The sequence below is a fragment of the Dendrobates tinctorius genome, unplaced genomic scaffold (genome assembly GCF_039654945.1).
Source record: "Dendrobates tinctorius isolate UK_male_01 unplaced genomic scaffold, ASM3965494v1 ptg000171l, whole genome shotgun sequence".
Lineage (NCBI taxonomy): Eukaryota > Metazoa > Chordata > Amphibia > Anura > Dendrobatidae > Dendrobates > Dendrobates tinctorius.
Genome location: NW_027361838.1, coordinates 6,522,437 through 6,538,055, shown reverse-complemented (window position 1 = coordinate 6,538,055; position 15,619 = coordinate 6,522,437). Strand labels below are relative to the sequence as shown.

The 15,619-nt window shown below is 47.7% G+C and overlaps 1 protein-coding gene across 5 annotated transcripts in view; it reads left to right on the top strand.

The window, feature by feature from the left end:
• The first annotated feature begins 472 nt into the window (after positions 1-472).
• GREB1L (GREB1 like retinoic acid receptor coactivator) overlaps positions 473-15,619 on the top strand; it is a 180,903-nt gene continuing 165,756 nt past the window's right edge. For all 5 annotated transcript variants that reach the window (XM_073550862.1, XM_073550860.1, XM_073550859.1 and 2 more), the window contains exon 1: positions 473-705. The gene's annotated coding sequence lies outside the window, so the exon portion shown is untranslated. The remainder of the gene's footprint in view (positions 706-15,619) is intronic.

Genomic DNA, 15,619 nt, shown 5'->3' with positions numbered 1-15,619 from the left:
CTGGCTGTTGATTGGCTGTTTGGGTCATGAGACCCAGCAATGTTATATGACCCTTTGGGAATAGTAGCGCCGACATTGTAGGAGCCGCACTGCTGGGGAGGCGCAGAAAGATTGTTATTATTTTCTCTGGGGTCTCGAATTGATAAATCTAGCAGCGGACAACCCCTTTAATGGGGACCAGCTAATCTGCCTGTGGATACCTGTATATTCTCCTGAGGAAGAGGAGAAGGATCAGGCTGATGAAGTGCAACATGTCTGATCACTGAGCTGGAAGGGGAGACCCCAGCCATGATAACCCAGCAGCAGGGACCCCCCGGTCGGAATCTTGTCCCATGTGAAGTTGTGGCTCTGGGTGCACCTCCCCGGGGAGGGGGCTACATTTCACAGCAGCCCATCAGCACAGGAAAGCAGCCATGTTTAGGTTGATTGATTGCACTGGCTGTGACAGCCGCGCTGCTGCTGGGACAGATGCTGTAAGTTGCCTCCGCCCCAGTCCCGCCCCCACCTGGACAGCGCCGGCAGCAGCAGCAGTGTGGTGTGTGCAGTGCGGTGAGAGCGCAGCCGGGGACAGCAGCACGTCCTGCCCAGTAGGGTCACCCGCTCCGGGGAGCAAGCGCACGGCGCCGGCTGTGCTCCGTACGACGCGGTGTGCCGGACTAGCAGGAGGACTGAGGCAAGAGGAGCCCAAGCTGCGGGTACCCCGAGGTAAAGCTGCGGAGGCGAGTCCCGGCTGTGAGCGCTCGTGTGTGTGAGCGGCTGGATCATCTGTACGACCGCACAAGTGAGGGGTGTAGTGTGTGCACAGTGGTGATATACAGGGGGAGAGTATATATATATCATGTGGTGTATATAATGGGGTGTGGTGCCATTGGGAGGGGGGGCGGTATATAATGGGGTGTGATGCCATTGGGGGGGCGGTATATAATGGGGTGTGGTGCCATTGGGAGGGGGGGTGGTATATAATGGGGTGTGGTGCCATTGGGGGGGCGATATATAATGGGGTGTGGTGCCATTGGGAGGGGGGGCGGTATATAATGGGGTGTGATGCCATTGGGGGGGCGATATATAATGGGGTGTGGTGCCATTGGGAGGAGGGGCGGTATATAATGGGGTGTGGTGCCATTGGGGGGGCGATATATAATGGGGTGTGGTGCCATTGGGAGGAGGGGCGGTATATAATGGGGTGTGGTGCCATTGGGAGGAGGGGCGGTATATAATGGGGTGTGGTGCCATTGGGAGGAGGGGCGGTATATAATGGGGTGTGGTGCCATTGGGAGGAGGGGCGGTATATAATGGGGTGTGGTGCCATTGGGAGGGGGGGCGGTATATAATGGGGTGTGATGCCATTGGGGGGGCGATATATAATGGGGTGTGGTGCCATTGGGAGGGGGGGCGATATATAATGGGGTGTGATGCCATTGGGGGGGCGATATATAATGGGGTGTGGTGCCATTGGGAGGGGGGGCGGTATATAATGGGGTGTGGTGCCATTGGGGGGGCGATATATAATGGGGTGTGGTGCCATTGGGAGGGGGGGCGGTATATAATGGGGTGTGGTGCCATTGGGAGGGGGGGCGGTATATAATGGGGTGTGATGCCATTGGGGGGGCGATATATAATGGGGTGTGGTGCCATTGGGAGGGGGGGCGGTATATAATGGGGTGTGGTGCCATTGGGGGGGGCGATATATAATGGGGTGTGGTGCCATTGGGGGGGCGATATATAATGGGGTGTGATGCCATTGGGGGGGCGATATATAATGGGGTGTGATGCCATTGGGGGGGCAATATATAATGGGGTGTGGTGCCATTGGGAGGGGGGGCGGTATATAATGGGGTGTGATGCCATTGGGGGGGCGATATATAATGGGGTGTGGTGCCATTGGGAGGGGGGGCGGTATATAATGGGGTGTGGTGCCATTGGGAGGGGGGGTGGTATATATAATGGGGTGTGGTATATATAATGGGGTGTGGTGCCATTGGGAGGGGGGGTGGTATATATAATGGGGTGTGGTGCCATTGGGAGGGGGGGTGGTATATATAATGGGGTGTGGTGCCATTGGGAGGGGGGGTGGTATATATAATGGGGTGTGGTGCCATTGGGAGGGGGGGTGGTATATATAATGGGGTGTGGTGCCATTGGGAGGGGGGGTGGTATATATAATGGGGTGTGGTGCCATTGGGAGGGGGGGTGGTATATATAATGGGGTGTGGTGCCATTGGGAGGGGGGGTGGTATATATAATGGGGTGTGGTGCCATTGGGAGGGGGGGTGGTATATATAATGGGGTGTGGTGCCATTGGGAGGGGGGGTGGTATATATAATGGGGTGTGGTGCCATTGGGAGGGGGGGTGGTATATATAATGGGGTGTGGTGCCATTGGGAGGGGGGGTGGTATATATAATGGGGTGTGGTGCCATTGGGAGGGGGGGTGGTATATATAATGGGGTGTGGTGCCATTGGGAGGGGGGGTGGTATATATAATGGGGTGTGGTGCCATTGGGAGGGGGGGTGGTATATAATGGGGTGTGGAGTAGTGTATAATGGAGTGCGGTGCCACTGGAGATATGTATATTTCCCCAGAAGTAGTGGCGTGTTTCTACTATATTTTTCCTCTGATTGCCCCACTCCTGTTTTTCCATACAACTACTAAGGTAAAAAAAACCTCATCAAATACTCAACATGTGAACGTGGCCTAAGGGTGGCATATTGTGTGGTAACATATGCCAGCACATACGAGCAGATAGCTTGTTCTGCCCACAGACCCGTGCCATGCCTAACCCACAGCTTCTAAGGCTATGTGCACACGATGCGGATTCACCTGCAGGTTTTTGCGCGCGGATCCGCAGGTAAAATCGCAGGTAAAGTGATCTGCAGTTTTGCCCTGCGGTTTCACACCTCTACTATGTTAAAGGTGTGAAACCGCTGCGGAAACCGCCCAAACAATTGACATGCTGTGGTTTGTAAACCGCAGCAAAACCGCTCGGAAAAAAACGCAGCGTGAGCACAGCGGTTTTGAAATGCCATTGAATAACATGATGCTGTACCATGTCAGCGGAACTGCTGCGTTTCCTCAGGGCCAAAACCGCTGCGGAGACGTAGCAGAATCCGCAACGTGTGCACACAGCCTAAGACTGCATCCCTGGCACGGTGTGGGGCAGAGGGTGAATGCCAGCAGCCAGCTGGACGGCCAGTCAGCCATTGTCTATTTCTATGGATGACTGTTTTGTTACTTCAGTAATTTGTCCGTGTTATAGTACCAGAGAAAAGCTGCTAAACTCTGAGTAATGCCACAATTACAAACCAAGTGTGACTTTTGCTGCTGAATTACACTGGCGTTCTCCAGGTTTGGGGTCAGGGTAGGACTAATACTAGGACACTATCCGAGCAGTTAGGAACGTCCTGCTGGTCACTCATTGTAGGTTTGCAGTTGATGTTGAGAATCTGATTGAATTAACTATTTTTTGTTTTAACAATGTGAACTGACGCATTAAGACTAAAGGCCGAATACTGACCCGTATCTAGAATGAATGGATCAGATTATAGCACAGATGAATGTATGGAAAAGACTCTCGCCTTGTACGTAAATGGCCCCGCATGCAGCAAAGTAAATAACTGCTCTCAGTCTATGAAATAAATGTGCTCAAGGTCATGGACTAAGCAGAGTTTTCTACTCCAGATATAAATATATGTTGGAATCTGGCCACCCTCCCTACAAAGTGCCAGTACCATGAGGCAGTTTCACCACGGAAGAGAGTTTCTTATACTCGCCAAGTTTTATAGTTTTAAAGTGTCTTGTTATAAAATCTCAAAACTTCTGAGATCTTTCATCAGCTTTGGTGTCACCAAGCCAGCCGGCTACTTTTGGGCATGACATTTAGACCTCACTTAGTCCTTGAAGACCTTTTGCCAAACTTTTCATGTTGAATTAAACGCACAATGTATTTGTAGCTGTAGAGCAGAGCAAAACTTTTTTTTTTTACCTTTCTACCACTCCATTGCGGAAATATTGGCAATAAAATTATTTGACCTCTAATGAGTTAACACCTACTTAAATACAATTTTTTTTTTTACTTTTTTACTTTTTTTTTTAACATTTTCATTGGGGCAGGTGCTTGTCTCTTGTGTATTAGTTGACCAATCATAAGCTGGCAGCAACATGGCACAGAAAGAACACTCCTCTACGATAGCTTAGGATTCTCATTGTATGAGATGTAGGGAATGGATACAGCTCTGATCTCCTAGTCCAACCTCCTGCATGATTACAATTTATAGAGTTCAGTGAATTTGTTTGGATTTGCTTGCCGAATCTGAATTTGCCATATAATAATACATTTTATTTCTATAGCGCCGACATATTCCGCAGCACTTTACATTTCAGAGGGGACTTGTACAGACGATAGACAGCATACCAATAATCACATAGATCATAACAGATACCAAGAGGAATGAGGGCCCTGCTCGCAAGCTTACAGTCTGAGTAAAAAAGGGAGACACGAAAGGTGGGTGGTAACAGTTGCCTTGATTATTTGGACCAGCCATAATGTTAAGTGTGTAACAGTACAGACACAGAAGGCTAATAGATGCATAAAGCATGTGGGAACATGATGCGGGGAACCTGGTTATGGTAAAATTTTTGACTGTGCCACACAGGGATAGTTAGGTTAATGTGTTGAGGCAGTAGGCCAGTGTGAATAAATGCGTTTTCAGGGCACACTTAAAATTGTATGGATTCGGGACTAATCGTATTGACCTGGGGAGTGCTTTCCAAAGAATTGGCGCAGCACGTGTATAGTCTTGGAGACAGGAGTGGGAGGTTCTGATTATTGAGGATGCTAACCTCAGGTCATCAGCAGAACGGAGGGCACAGGTAGGGTGGTATACTAAAACGAGGGAGGAGATGTAGGGTGGTGCTGAGCCATGGAGGGCTTTGTGGGTGAGGGTAATAAGTTTGTACTGGATTCTGGAGTGGATGGGTAGCCAGTGTAATGACTGGCACAAGCTAGAGGCATCGGTGTAACGATAGCGAGGAATATGATCCTGGCTGCGGCATTCAAGACAGATTGGAGGGGGGGAGAGTTTGGTAAGAGGGAGACCGATTAGAAGAGAGTTACAATAGTCTAGATGAGAATGAATAAGAGAAACAGAGTTTTTGCGAAATCAAAAGTAAGAAAAGGTCGAATTCTAGTTGTTTTTGGGGTGCAGATAACAAGAGCGAGCCAGTGATCGAATGTGGGGGGCAAAGGAAAGCTTGGAGTCAAGTATGGCCCCAAGACAGCGGGCATGTTGCTGGGGAGTAATAGTGGAACAACACACAGAAATGGCAATGTCGGGTATAGGTACATTAGTAGAGGGAGCAAACACAAGGAGTTCAGTCTTTGACAGGTTCAATTTCAGATATAGTGAGGACATATTAGACACAGTATTCAGACAATTGCTAGTATTATGTAAAAAGGCAGGCGTGATATCAGGAGAAGTGTATAATTGGGTGTCATCAGCATAGAGATGGTACTGGAACCCAAATCTACTGATTGTTTTACCAATAGGGGCAGTATACAAAGAGAAGAGGAGGGGGCCTAGGACTGATCCTTGAGGAACCCCAACAGTAAGTGGAAGATGAGAGGAGGAGGAACCAGCAAAAGATACAGTAAAGGAGCAGTCAGAGATGGGAGGAAAACCAGGAGAGAACAGTGTCCTTGATGCCGATGGAGCAGAGCATGGTGAGGAGGAGCTGATGAGCCACAGTGTTGAAGGCTGCAGAGAGATCCAAGAGAATTAGCATGGAGTAATGACCATTTGATTTAGCTGTTGGATCATTAGAGACTTAAGTGAGGGCAGTTTCAGTAGAGTGTAGAGAGCGGAAACCGGATTGGAGAAGGTCGAGAAGCGAGTTATCGGAGAGATAGCGGATCAGACGGGAGTGGACCAGGCGTTCCAGGAGTTTAGAAATGAAGGGAAGATTAGAGACAGGTCTATAGTTAGCGGCACAGTTTTGGTCGAGGGATGGTTTAAGTAGTGGATGTATGATGGCATGCTTAAATGAGGAGGGAAAGATACCAGAAGAGAGAGAGAGGTTAAATATTTGTTAGGTGAGTGGTGACAGCAGGGGAAAGGAAATGGAGGAGATGTGACGGAAATGGGTCACTGGTGCAAGTGGTTGGGCGAGAAGATGCAAGGAGCATGCTTACTACTTCTGTGACTGGTTACAAATCGGAGAGTGAGCTAGATGCAGTGGGGGAGGGAGGACAGTACATGGTATGAGGTGATTGGGAGATAATTTCCTGTCGGATATGGTCAATTTTTTCTTTGGAGTAATTGGCCAGATCGTCAGCTCGAAGCTCCGTGGTTGGGGCTTGCACTCTTGGGTTGAACAGGGAATGAAAACTGTCAGACATTTAGGGTTATTGGATAGTGAGGGTGTTGAAATAGGTTTGTTTGGAGAGGTGAAGGGTAGTGTTGTATGTTCTAAGCATAAACTTATAATGGATGAAGTCTTCGTGTAGACAAGATTTTCTCTACAGACGTTCGGCATACCTGGAGCACCGCTGCAGGAAACGTGTTTGCAGGGTGTGCCAGTGTTGTCACCGTCTGTCGTGTTGGTCTATGTGAAGGAGGTGCAAATGCATTCAGGGCACTTTGAAGTGTTTCATTGTAATGCTTCAGTGCAGAATCAGGACGAGAGGGAGGAGATAGGGGCCAATGATGACTGCAAGTTCTTCATAAGTTTCTGGGTGTTAATGGCCTTTATGTTTCTATAAATATGGACAGTGGTGGTGACCTGAGCGGCCTGGCAGTTCTTGATAGACAATGTAAGAAGGTTGTGGTCAGAGAGCGGGAGAGGGGAGTTTGTGAAATCATCCACTGCACAAAGCCGAGAGAAGACCAAGTCGAGGGAGTTTCCGTCTTCATGCATTGGAGAATTAGTAAGCTGTGGAAGGCCAAACGAGGAGGTTAGAGATAAAAGGTGAGTAGCAGATGGGGAGAGGGGGAAGAGCAATGGGGATGTTGAATTCGCCCATGATGAGGGTGGGGATGTCACAGGAGAGAAAATGTGGAAGCCAAATGGCAAAATGATCCAGGAACTGATGGGAGGGGCTGGGAGGACGATACACCACCCCCACTCGCATGGAGAAGGGGGTGTAGAGTCTGACGGCATGGACCTCAAAAGAATGGAAGACAAGTGAGGGTAGTTGAGGGATAACCTGAAAGGTACATTTTGGTGATAGGAGCAGACCAACGCCTCCACCTGCTCTTTTGTCTGATCTTGGGGTATGAGAAAAGTGTAGTCCCCCATATGAAAGAGCAGCAGCAGTGTCTGACTGCTGGATCCAGGTTTCAGTAAGAGCCAGAAGTGTTATGATTGAGTCACCGTAGGAGGCAAAAATAGAAGTGCTAGCTAAGTCCAGAAAACCAGAGAAGTTGGCAGCTATCGGATTGCAGACCCCTGAACCTATCAACACAACTAGCAGTAGCCGTGGGGGGCTCCTACGATGCCCTAGGCCCCTCGATCACAGCCGGAGGACTACATAGCCTAAAGACAGAAAGGGAAATCTAAACTGCCCCAGAGCAGACCCCAAAGCAAAAGGCAGCCCCCCACATATAATGACGGTGAAGCAAGAAGAAAGAACAAAGCACAGACAGAAAGATAGACTGAGAAAAGATGGGGCCCACGCTAGCTTAGATAGGAAAGGACAGGAAGGCTGCTGTCTGCAATCCGTGAAAAACCCTATGAAAATAAGAGCCAACCAACTGACAGTAAAAAAGGCCCTGAAGACGCTAGGCTTCAAAAAAGCTATGTCAGTACTCAGGAATATTCTGAAGACAGAGCAACAGGCAAAAGGAGATTCAGCTCACCCCAGCAGGGAATGGCAGAATCCAGAAAAGCAAGGAAAACAAAACACTAATGCAAAAAGGCAAAGCAGAAATCTTCGCTTTAGATGAGCAGGAATCAGACTGGTTTCCTAGAAGTCCACAGAAAAATCACCCGCAGGCCAGAAGGGCGTCGGCAGCCTTATATCCAGTCATTAACTCCACTCAGCCAGTCATCATCATCCGCCCCAGGTGTTTGACAATCAGGCTCACTACCTTTCTTCACCAGAAGAGGGAGTTCCTCGGGCCTCAGTAGTGAAGGGGAAAATGAACTCACAACAGTACCTCCCCCTTGAGGAGGGGTCACCGAACCCTCAACCACGCCACCAGGGCGATCAGGGTGAGCCCGATGAAAGGCATGCACCAATCTTTTGGCATGAATATCAGAGGCCGAGACCCAGGAATTATCCTCCTGACCATAACCTTTCCACTTAACCAAATACTGGAGTCTCTGTCTAGCCAGACAGGAATCCAGTACTTTCTCTACCTCATATTCCATGTTACCTTCAACCAATACAGGGTCTGGAGGTGCAACCCCCGGAACAACAGGTTCAACAAACCTCTTCAACAAAGATTTATGGAACACATTATGGATTTTAAATGTGACAGGAAGAGCCAAACGAAAAGAGACCGGATTAATAATCTCCAAAATCTTGTAAGGTCCAATAAATCTAGGCTTAAACTTAGGAGAAGCCACCTTCATAGCAATATTATTTGATGATAACCACACCATATCACCAACCTTAAATTGGGGACTAATGGTCCTATGTCGGTTGGAAAACCGCTGGGCCTTTTCCTGGGAGAGAGATAACTTATCCACCACTTGGTCCCAGATCTGGTGCATTCTCTCCACCACAGTGTCAACCCCTGGGCAGGCAGAGGGCTCCACCTGCCCTGAAGAAAATCGAGGATGAAACCCAAAGTTACAAAAAAAAGGAGACATCAAAGTGGCAGAACTAGCTCTATTATTTAAAGCAAATTCGGCCAAGGGCAAAAATGAAACCCAATCATCCTGATCAGCAGAAATAAAACATCTCAAATATGACTCCAAGGTCTGGTTTGTTCTCTGTCTGCCCATTGGTCTGAGGGTGAAAAGCAGAGAAGGACAACTGAATTCCCAGCTTGGAACAGAAAGTTCTCCAAAATCTAGACACAAACTGGACTCCTCTGTCAGATACAATGTTCTCAGGAATCCCGTGCAAGCGAACCACCTGTTGTAAAAACAGGGGCACCAATTCAGAGGAAGACAGCAACTTAGGGAGTGGTACAAGATGAACCATCTTAGAGAACCTATCACAAATCACCCAGATAACAGTCATCCTTTGAGAGACAGGCATATCAGAGATGAAATCCATTGAAATATGGGTCCATGGCCTCTTGGGGACAGGCAAAGGCATCAACAACCCACTAGAGCGAGAACACGATTTAGACCGGGAGCACGTCCCACAGGACTGCACAAAATTCCTGACCTCACGAGACAAGGAGGGCCACCAAAAAGACCGACTCACCAGATCTCTAGTACCAAAAATACCTGGATGACCAGCCAATGCAGAGCAATGAACTTCAGACATCACTCTCTTCTTCCACTGGTCAGGAACATGCAACTTTCCACTGGGACAACGCTCAGGTTTGTCCTCCTGGAACTCTTCCAGAGCACGTCTCAAATCGGGCGAGATGGCAGAAAGAACTACCCCTTCGCCTAAGATGGTAGCAGGCTTGGTCACCACAGGAGAATCAGCAAAGAAGCTCCTAGAGAGGGCGTCAGCCTTGACATTCTTAGTTCCAGGAAGAAAAGAAACCACAAAATCAAAACGTGTAAAAAAACAAGGCCCACCTAGCCTGTCTAGGGTTCAAGCGCTTAGCCGACTCTAGGTAAATCAAATTCTTGTGGTCAGTGAGGACCACGACTTGATGCTTAGCTCCCTCCAACCAATGTCTCCACTCCTCAAATGCCCATTTCATGGCTAACCGTTCCCGATTCCCCACATCATAGTTACGTTCAGATGGAGAGAACTTTCGGGAAAAGAAAGCACAGGGATTCATTTTAGATGTTACAGGATCCTTTTGGGACAAAACAACTCCTGCACCAATCTCAGAAGCATCCACCTCTACCTGGAACGGGAGTGTGACATCAGGTTGCCGCAAAACCGGGGCGGAGGTGAATCTTCGCTTCAGCTCCTGAAAGGAAGAAACAGCCTCCGGAGACCAATTTAACACATCAGCACCCTTCTTGGTCAAATCAGTCAATGGCTTGGCAATACTAGAAAATTTTGCTATAAATTTCCGATAAAAATTAGCAAAACCCAAAAACTTCTGGAGGGCCTTCAAAGAAGTGGGCTGAACCCAATCGTAAATGGCCTGTACCTTGGCCGGGTCCATTTCAATAGTTGACGGGGACAAAATAAATCCCAAAAAAGAAATCCTCTGTACTCCAAAAAGGCATTTAGATCCTTTGACATACAGGGAATTCTCCCTCAAGATTCGGAACACAGTCCGAATATGTTCCACATGAGAATCCCAATCCTTGGAGAAGATCAAAATATCATCCAGATAGATAATCAAAAATTTATCGACACAATCTCGGAAAATATCGTTCATGAAGCACTGGAAGACAGAAGGGGCATTAGTGAGCCCAAAAGGCATCACCAGGTACTCAAAATGTCCCTCCGGAGTATTAAACGCCGTCTTCCATTCATCCCCATGCTTAATGCGAATAAGATTATACGCCCCCCTAAGGTCAAGCTTGGTAAACCAGCAAGCACCTTTAACTCTGGAGAATAGATCAGAAATCAGGGGTAACGGATACTGATATTTAACAGTAATTTTGTTGAGAGCACGATAATCAATACAAGGTCTTAAGGCCCCGTCTCACTAAGCAATCTTGGTAGCGATATCGCTGCTGAGTCACAACTTTAGTGACGTAACAGCGATCTCACCAGCGAGATCGCTGTGTGTGACAGCGATCAGCAAGCGGCCCCCCTGCCGGGATCGCTGCAAGAAACCTCTGGACATTTCTTTGGTCGCTGGTCTCCCGCTGGCCAGCACGCATCGCTGTGTGTGACAGCGGGAGACCAGCGATCAGGAGTAAAAAAATAATAAAAAAAATAAAAAATATAGTTATTCTCACCTTCCGATGTCCCGTTCAGCCATCCTGCCTCTCTCCACGCTCCGGTCCCAGTGATCCTTTGCATGAATGACCGCGAGACTTTGTTATCCCGCGAGACCGTGACATCTCGCGGTCATTCGTGCAAAGGATCACTGGGACCGGAGCGTGGAGAGAGGCAGGGTGGCTGAAAGCGACGTCGGAAGGTGAGAATAACTATATATTTTATTTTGATACTATTTTCTAAAGCGATAGCCAGCGATGCCGGGCGCTCGGCATCGCTGTGCTGATCGCTGGTGAAGCTGTCTGTGTGACAGCTCACCAGCGATCACATAGCGACTTACTAGCGATCCTGACACCTTCATATCGGTGTCGGGATCGCTGGTGAGTCGCTTAGTGTGACGGGGCCTTTAATGATCCATCCTTTTTGGCTACAAAAAAAAAAAAAACGGCACCTAAGGGTGACGAGGATGGTCTAATATGACCCTTCTCCAACGCCTCCTTAATATAGGATCGCATAGCCTCGTGCTCGGGTACAGATAAATTGAAGAGCCGACCATTGGGAAATTTACACCCCGGGCTCAGTTCAATTGCACAGTCATAACTCCTATGAGGAGGCAAAGACGCAGACTCATTCTCACTAAATACATCATAAAAGTCCGCCAAATAATCAGGAACATCATGCGACTGAGGAGAGGTGGAAAACACCGGAGCCTCACTAAAGGCACACTGACAACCCCAACTCACCACAGACACAGATTTCCAATCCAAAACTGGATTATGAATTTGTAACCAGGGAAACCCCAGAACAATAGTATCATGCAGATTATGTAACACCAAAAACCTGCAATTTTCTTGATGGTCTGGGGCGACCCGCATTACCAGCTGGGTCCAAAACTGAGGTTTATTTTTAGCCAAAGGAGTAGCATCAATCCCCCTCAAAGGGTTAGGCGTCTGCAGAGGTGTCATCGGAAATCCACAACGTTTAGTAAAATCCAAGTCCATTAGGTTTAGAGCTGCTCCCGAATCCACAAAAGCCTTGGCGGAAAATGTGGACAGGGAGCAGATCGGAGTAATAGCCAGAAGAAACTTAGGTTGAACACCACCAACAGAAAACGTGTGTGCAAAGCGTTTCTCACATTTAGGACAGACAGAAATAATATGCGAGGCATCTCCACAGAAAAAACACAACTTATTACGCCTTCTGAACTCCTGACGCTGCTCTCTGGAAAAAACTATCACATTGCATAGGTTCAGACATCTGTTCAACAGGTGGCAACACCTCTCGTGCAGCTCTGCGTTCGCGTAAACGCCGATCAACCTGAATGGCTAAAGACAGAGTCGTCAAGACCAGAGGGAACAGGAAATCCCACCATAGTATCCTTTATGGCTTCTGACAACCCCTTCCGAAAGAGAGCAGCCAAGGCATCATCATTCCAGGTAGTAAGTACTGCCCACTTTCGGAATTTTTGACAGTACAATTCTGCACAATCACGACCCTGGTTCAATGCCAGCAGGGTCTTTTCAGCCTGATCAATGGCATTAGGTTCATCATACAACAACCCCAAGGCTTGAAAAAATGCGTTCACATTAGTCAGATTAGGATCATCTGGTTTCAAAGAAAACGCCCAATCCTGGGGATCGCCACGCAGCAAAGAGATGACAATTTTAACCTGCTGCGCGGAGCTCCCTGACGAGTTAGGCTTCAAGGCAAAAAATAATTTACAATTATTTTTGAAATTCAAAAATTTAGACCGATCCCCAAAAAATACATCAGGTGTAGCAATCTTTGGTTCAGCAGCATGTGAATGAGCAAGGTAGGCGGAAATTCCCCGCACCTCTGCAGCGAGCTGCTCCACACGATCAGACAACTGCTTTTTCTCCATTGAGAGAAAAAAAAATTCCCCCTACGGCCTCAGAGATATAGAGGAAAAAATATACACTTTTTTTTTTTTTTATACAATTCTTTCCTGCTATTGAGTACCCTAGAATCTGCGGTATGGCGGGTGATTCGGTTATGTTTGAGTCACCGTAGGAGGCAAAAATAGAAATGCTAGCTAAGTCCAGAAAACCAGAGAAGTTGGCAGCTATCGGATTGCAGACCCCTGAACCTATCAACACAACTAGCAGTAGCCGTGGGGGGCTCCTACGATGCCCTAGGCCCCTCGATCACAGCCGGAGGACTACATAGCCTAAAGACAGAAAGGGAAATCTAAACTGCCCCAGAGCAGACCCCAAAGCAAAAGGCAGCCCCCCACATATAATGACGGTGAAGCAAGAAGAAAGAACAAAGCACAGACAGAAAGATAGACTGAGAAAAGATGGGGCCCACGCTAGCTTAGATAGGAAAGGACAGGAAGGCTGCTGTCTGCAATCCGTGAAAAACCCTTTGAAAATAAGAGCCAACCAACTGACAGTAAAAAAGGCCCTGAAGACGCTAGGCTTCAAAAAAGGCTATGTCAGTACTCAGGAATATTCTGAAGACAGAGCAACAGGCAAAAGGAGATTCAGCTCACCCCAGCAGGGAATGGCAGAATCCAGAAAAGCAAGGAAAACAAAACACTAATGCAAAAAGGCAAAGCAGAAATCTTAGCTTTAGATGAGCAGGAATCAGACTGGTTTCCTAGAAGTCCACAGAGAAATCACCCGCAGGCCAGAAGGGCGTCGGCAGCCTTATATCCAGTCATTAACTCCACTCAGCCAGTCATCATCATCTGCCCCAGGTGTTTGACAATCAGGCTCACTACCTTTCTTCACCAGAAGAGGAAGTTCCTCGGGCCTCAGTAGTGAAGGGGAAAATGAACTCACAACACAGAAGGTTGAGAGTATTTGAAAGGAAGAAGTCATGGATGGAGGAGAGTTTGTTACATACTGCGCGAGAATTCCAAAGGGCACAATTAAGAGAGACAGAAGGCATGCAAGGAATATTAATAAGATTAGAGGGGTTTCTGAGTGTAGCAGTTGGGGGGGGTTTGACTTTCTATAACATGCGGGACCGGGGTTGGGAGCAATGTCTCCTGCAACTAGGAGGAGGATAGAAAGATTGAGCAGATGGTTGAGTGATTTGTGGGAGCGTCTCTTATGTTGAATGGTGGGAATGACTGGATCTGTGCAATTTAGCAATGTGAAAAGAGCGTGAGTGCTATACATAGGAGAGGAAAAGAGTGAGGGGCCAATATGGATAGAGTGTAGAGAGTTATTGCCAGGGCGGTGGATGTGTGTGAATGCAGCGGCCAGGATATAAATTACACAAATGCATATGGTATATATTTTTTGTACTCCAAATGTACAGGGAGTAGATGTATATAAACGTCTTACCTGTCTAACTGCCATGTTATAACTGCCTCATACTTTGATAAAATGTACTTCAATTAAATGTGCATAAATGCCCCTGCATAAATGCCTTCCCCAAGCTATGTCTGAATATATAGGAGGCTGAGGCTTAGATTTTTTTTTTTTTTTTATCTCCTCGTTAATCAATCAAACGAAGCTGAGACAGCAGGGCCCAATAAATATAGTAGTCAGATAACTAGTGTCCTGGCCTACATGCATCATAAACCACTTTGAAAAGTTTCTTGACCTCACAACATAAGAGGACAAGCTGAGTAAGTTGAATTAACTATATACCAGATATAAGCTTGCATAGTTGAAAAGACATACGGTATATAGCATTCAGGATTAAATGCTTGCTGACATTGAATGGAGTATATATGTGCAGGTAAATAAAGTGAAGTGCAATAAATAACTAAATTAAAAACATGATTTTAGGGTAACATACTGTAATTAAAATCTTTTTTTTACAAAACAATAAAAGGTGCAAGGACAAAGAGGGAATTCCAGCTCATGTAACAATCAGAGCAGCGATATGACGAAATGTTCATAAATTCTATATTCAGGCAGTGTCAAGAACTCAAAGGGCTAACATCAGCCACCAAAATCAACAATGAATGAGCACACCTGAAATGAATCAACAAGCTCATTAAGTCAGACAGGAATCAAACACTAGTTTGTTAAAATGGATCTACAACGACACACATTGACACCCATGCCTCCGTGGCCTAAGAAAAGTCATAGGGAAGAGTGCAGGGTGAATAATCCATAAAATATCCAAACATTTATATAATACCTGTATTAGGCTGGTTTCACATTAGCGCTTTTTAAGCGCACGCACGGCTGGGGGTAGCTCCGCCCCCGAGCCGGCTCTCTGCCCGGCGTGCCCGCCCCTTGCTTGTAGCGCCGCCTCCTAGCGCACAGTGGCGCCTGCGATCGGCGCACCCTATCTTTAGCATAGGGTGCGCAGATCGTGCGCAGGCCGTGCGCTAGTTGAGCTTTGACCTGCGCTGCGCACCTTTGACGGTGCGCCGTGCGCGCCAAAATCCGAAAAGTTTGATTTTGGCGCGCACGGCGCACCGTCAAAAGTGCGCAGCGCAGGTCAAAGCGCAACTAGCGCACGGCCTGCGCACGATCTGCGCACCCTATGCTAAAGATAGGGTGCGCAGATCGCAGGCGCCGCTGTGCGCTAGGAGGCGGCGCTACAAGCAAGGGGAGGGCACGCCGGGCAGAGAGCCGGCTCGGGGGCGGAGCTACCCCGGCCGTGCGTGCGCTTAAAAAGAGCTAATGTGAAACCAGCCTTAGACCATGCTGCCGT